The sequence below is a fragment of the Bidens hawaiensis genome, unplaced genomic scaffold (genome assembly GCF_021521415.1).
Source record: "Bidens hawaiensis isolate Kalapana, Puna unplaced genomic scaffold, B.hawaiensis_p1.1 tig00040804_1, whole genome shotgun sequence".
Classification (NCBI taxonomy): domain Eukaryota; kingdom Viridiplantae; phylum Streptophyta; class Magnoliopsida; order Asterales; family Asteraceae; genus Bidens; species Bidens hawaiensis.
Window position 1 is genome coordinate 128,401 of NW_027497222.1, and position 5,265 is coordinate 133,665.

Below are 5,265 nucleotides of genomic sequence, written 5' to 3' on the forward strand. Positions count from 1 at the left end.
GCCTTATCTACCACTAAATACAGAACCTACAACCAACATACCACAATACCAAGCAAGTTACACTCACGATCAAGCCTCTTACACTATAGTTTCGGTTATTGCTTTAAAAACAAAGATTTAACCGTAAAAATTCGTTCTCGGTTCGTTTAACTCCTTTCTTGGACCAAGATCCCTTGTATAACTCGTATACATCACTTGATCATGCAAGAATCGGTTTCCATCTTTGAAACCTCATTTTCTTGCAATTAAACTCAAGAAACGAAGATGGAAACGTGATTAACTCGATTCTTTACCTTGTTTTCTTGCTAAAAATTCTCGGTTTTGGATCATGATCTTGAGAGAAGATGAAGAACTTGGATATGTTTGTTGTAAAAAAAAAATGAAATGGGGTTTGTGGGATGGATGGTCCGATCGGTCTAAGTGGGGGGTGGGGTGGGACCCACCTCTCCATTCCTATCCACACATTTGGATTCTCGTAATCCGGATAATGTTTTGGATAATCTGGTTCGGTTCGTTTTTCGGTTAAATGTTTAATTCGGCTTAAAACGAGGCTAAAACGGTCGTTTTTCGGCTTAAAAATGAAATTTATATAAAACCGATTTAAAAACTTTAAAAACTTAAACCATGACTTTTATTAACTTAAAACATCATATTATTAATTATCGAGCATCTTTTTCGGCTTGATCGATCATCTCTTGCTCGGTTTGGTATTAAAGGTTTCGTTTAACGTACCGACGTACCATTAAATCGAAATTCTTTTTCTGTGCCGTACTTTACTTATCCCGAAGCATTAATGCTTCGTAACATCACTAAATATTATAGATATCGTCTATAATTGAACCCTCGATTCGTTCGGGTTTCAATATCTATCGATCGATTAATCGCATATTCAATACGATGAATTATATATTCACGTACAATCAATAAAGTGAACCATGTATTCTCTTATAATTACTATGGTAACTCATGTACCCGACATTAAATATGACGTAATTATTGTCTACCGGTTAGGGTATACCGGGTTTAGTCGGAATCGTTACATTCTCCCCCCGTTAAGAAATTTCGTCCTCGAAATTTTACACGCCCACTATCCCCTTCCAAGAGAAAGGTGGGGGGTTTTTCCTTCAGAATTCACCCTCGCGTTATCAGGTATAATCTGGTCCTCGCTGTGAATTCCACTTAATCTTAATCAATAAAGCTTGGTATGTCCAAACTGTTTAGTTTTCCCGTCTACTAACTTTACGGAATTATTTATGATATCAGGCATGTCTTCTATGAGTACCTCCATTACAGGTACTTTCGTTGCCTCATCACTTAGGTATTTTTCAATCCATATACATGGAAAAACATCATGTATAGTACTTAGCCCCTGGAGTACTTTAATCGATAAACTAAATGACCAATCATGGAGATAGTCTCATGAGATCCAATATATTAAGGAGCTACTTTCGGTTTTTGCCAAACCTCATATCACCTCTCTAAGGTGATGCCTTAAAAATACCTTGTCACCTCTTTCCAGCGACAATGGTTTCCTTTGAATGTTGGCATAAATCCTTTGCCAATCTCGCGCTGCTTTCAACTTATCTTAAATATTATAAATCCGATTAGTTGTTTCTCGAATCAATTCAAATATTATGGCTTGAGTGACGCCCAGTTTCAATTTAACAAATTGGTGATAATTGCTTCACCCATAGAAAGCTTCAAGCTCTCGATACTTCCTTCCCCGCCTTCCAATAATGGAAGTAGAATGACTATTTCGATCTGAGATAATTGAAAACGGTACTCCACGACAAGATACCATTTCACCATCATGAATTTGGGCGAGAATTCATTGTGGTAATCATCATGGATTGGGATAAAATGCGAGGATTGGTTAATCGATCCGCGATTACCCAATTTACCTCATGCCTTTGATATATCTTGGGAATTTGCGTCCCGAAACCCATTGTAATTTATTCCCACTATCATTGGCGAATTTTCTGTCGTTGTGGCGTTCCCAAGGGTTTTCGGTATGCAGCCTTATCTCTTGCATAACTTAAATTTTCACCAACATACGTAACCATATCTTTCTCCACACTCGGTCATTAACAAAATCCTTTCAGATATTCGTATCATCAATAGTCTAATCCGATCCCGGATGTATGGAATATTTCGATCTATGCGCTTCGTCCATGATTAATTCACGAAGGTCATGGAGGGTCGGGATCCAAACCCAATTTTTGAAGTAGAGAATTTCGTCCACGCGTTGTTTGAAATTCTTCTCATTGCCGTAAAGTTCCACCTTTTCCAATTGTTCCTCTTTCAACGCCTCACGTTGAGCGACTCGAATCAGGTCCGAAAGGTTCGACTGGACTATCATCCCCAACACTCGCACTCGCAATGGCTTAACCCGATCTTTCCTACTCAAGGCATCGGCTACGACGTTAGCCTTGCCGGGGTGATAACGGATGTCACAGTCATAATCGCTTAATAACTCGACCCATCTTCGTTGCCTCATATTCAGTTCTTTCTGATCGAATATGTGCTGCAAACTTTTATGATTGGTGAAGATGGTGCACTTCGTACCGTAGAGATAATGTCTCCAGATTTTAAGTGCGAAGATAACCGCTCCCAGTTCTAAGTCGTGAGTAGTGTAATTTTTCTCGTGTGCTTTTAACTGTCCGGAAGCATAGGCTATAACCTTATTATTCTGCATCAACACGCATCCTAACCCTCTACGCGATGCGTCACAATACGCGACAAAACCATCGTCTCCATCGGGGAGACTTAAAATCGGCGCTTGGCACAATTTTAATGGTTTCTATCTTATTTGGATCTATGTGAAATCCTTGTTGCTTTACAGCATGACCAAGGGATTATGCCTTCTTTATTCAAAATCACATTTTGAAAACTTCGCGTACAACTCCTCTTGCTTTAACACTTCCACAATTTTCCTTAACCGTCGTTCGTGCTCTTCTTTACGTTGCGAATATATCAAAATATCAACAATGAATGTTATGACAAATTTGTCATAATAAAGTTTAAAGACTCGGTTCATGAGTTCCATGAACACTGCCGGCGCATTTGTTAGCCCGATCGGCATAAATAAGAATTCATAACGGCCGTAACGAGTCCGAAACGCTGTTGTTGCAACGTCCTCCTCTTGGATTTTTCATTTGGTGATAACTATATCTAAGATCAACTTTTCTAAGAATAAATCACCCCTTGCAGTTGGTTAAACAGATCATTTACTTCGAAGAAGTGAATACCTATTCTTGATCGTCACTTTATTCAATTCTCCCTAATCAATATATATCCTAATACTTCCGTCCTTCATTTCCCAAATAACACTGGTGCACCACATGGTGACTAACTAGGTCGTATAAAACCTTTATCCAATAATTCTTGCATTTCAGTTGGTGCAAGTCGGCAAGATGCTTTAGCAACAGGACCAACTTGAGGCATTAAATCGATTCTGAATTCGACCTGTCCGGTTGGCGGTAATCCAGGAAGTTCTTCTGGGAAAACTTGTGGAAATTCGCGTACCACCGGGATATCTTCTATATGTTTCCTTTTAAATACTTTGGCAATCGCGCTTGTTAAATACACCACGTCTTTTTGTCGTAAATATTATAACATCTCAAGATGAGATTAGAGTGGTAACATAATACCGTACACTTTTCTCTGTATCTAATCGCTTCATTGTCTGAAAGAGAGCTTCTAATCATCTTCTTTTCATATTTGATTTCAGCTTCATGTTGAGTTAGCCAATCCACGTTAACTATTACGTCACAACTTCTTAACTTTACTGGTCGTAGGTTAATAAGGAAAGGTTAATCGTTCAGAATAATAGGACAATTCCGAACAATTCAGTTAACCATTAGGGATTTACCGTTAACGATTCTACAGTATAGGGTTCTATAGTTTCACTAATCGGTATCTTTCCAAATGATAGGAGGTTAACAGGAACTAACTTCTATCGACAACCGTAAAAATATCACTGAAGCCTATTGATTTAAAACTACAACATACTTAATACCACCTTTGGATCATGATGTGCTTTATTCGAATTACTCACAAAAGCACAGCTCCTTGCTTGATCAGAGGTTGATGCTTGTCATGAGGTTCGTCTTCCAACGACACCTTGGTTCAACTTTGGGCAATTTCTCTTGAAACGTTCTGTACTGCCACATTCATAGCAAGTACAACTGTTTGGCATAATTTGGTTTCTTTGGATGGATTGTTATTGAAGTTGTTGGGTTCGGAGTGGTTGTACACGAATGGGTTGGGGCTGCCGGGTCACATGGCTTCAATTGGTTCTACAATTGGGGCAGTACGTCCATCTTTACCATACCTGTGGCCTACTATCACTCGACATTCTTCTTTCTACCGATAACCATATTTTCCACATTTAGGGAAGGACCCTTCATGCGGTTCATGTTTTCACACCAGAACTAGTCTTAGTATAATTCTGGGTTGTAGGACATACCTACTTATTCAAAAGCCCATCTTGCCCTATACCTTTATCATTTCTTTTCTTTAACACTCGACGTCTCACCTAACGTCCTTCTAGTCCGCTTCCCATAGAGTAAAATATATCAATGCTGGCTTGCAACACAACCCTTCCAAAGGTTGTATATTTTACAGGATTGACTATACTCCTTATCGATGGAGTTAGTCCCCAATATAGCGCTCACTTCGCTTAGTTTCAGGAGCAATTAGCCATGTTACCAGACATGACAATTCCTTCAAACGATTAGCGTGTTCTAAGTGATCAGCACACAATATTTCTATCTTCCATAGCTCAGTTTCCAATCTCTGAACTTAATTACTCGAATAAAAGTGCTCTAGCACAAGAATTTTAAATTCTGACCATATCGTCTGAGTAATAATTTTCTAACTATAATTTTGTATCATCGTGTTCCATCACGATACAACATAATCTACCAACATATCTGTAGCATATTTCACTACACACTGTTCTATACTCTTACCAATATCCTTAACCATTTCGATCTTTTCTATCCACTTGCTAATCTATTCCTCCCTTTACCATCGGTAAACTATTAATAATTTCCTTAACACAACCAACAAACATATCCTTCATACCGGATCAAATTCATTACGACTACTATTCATGTTTAGTTTATAACTAATACTTGTAGTCATAATAGTATTCGGTGGGACATTATCACTCTTAGTAATACCACTAAGAATTGAAATATTCATATTCATGTGATTGCTCGATCTATAATTCTGCGATCACATTTGCATCAACACTAGCAG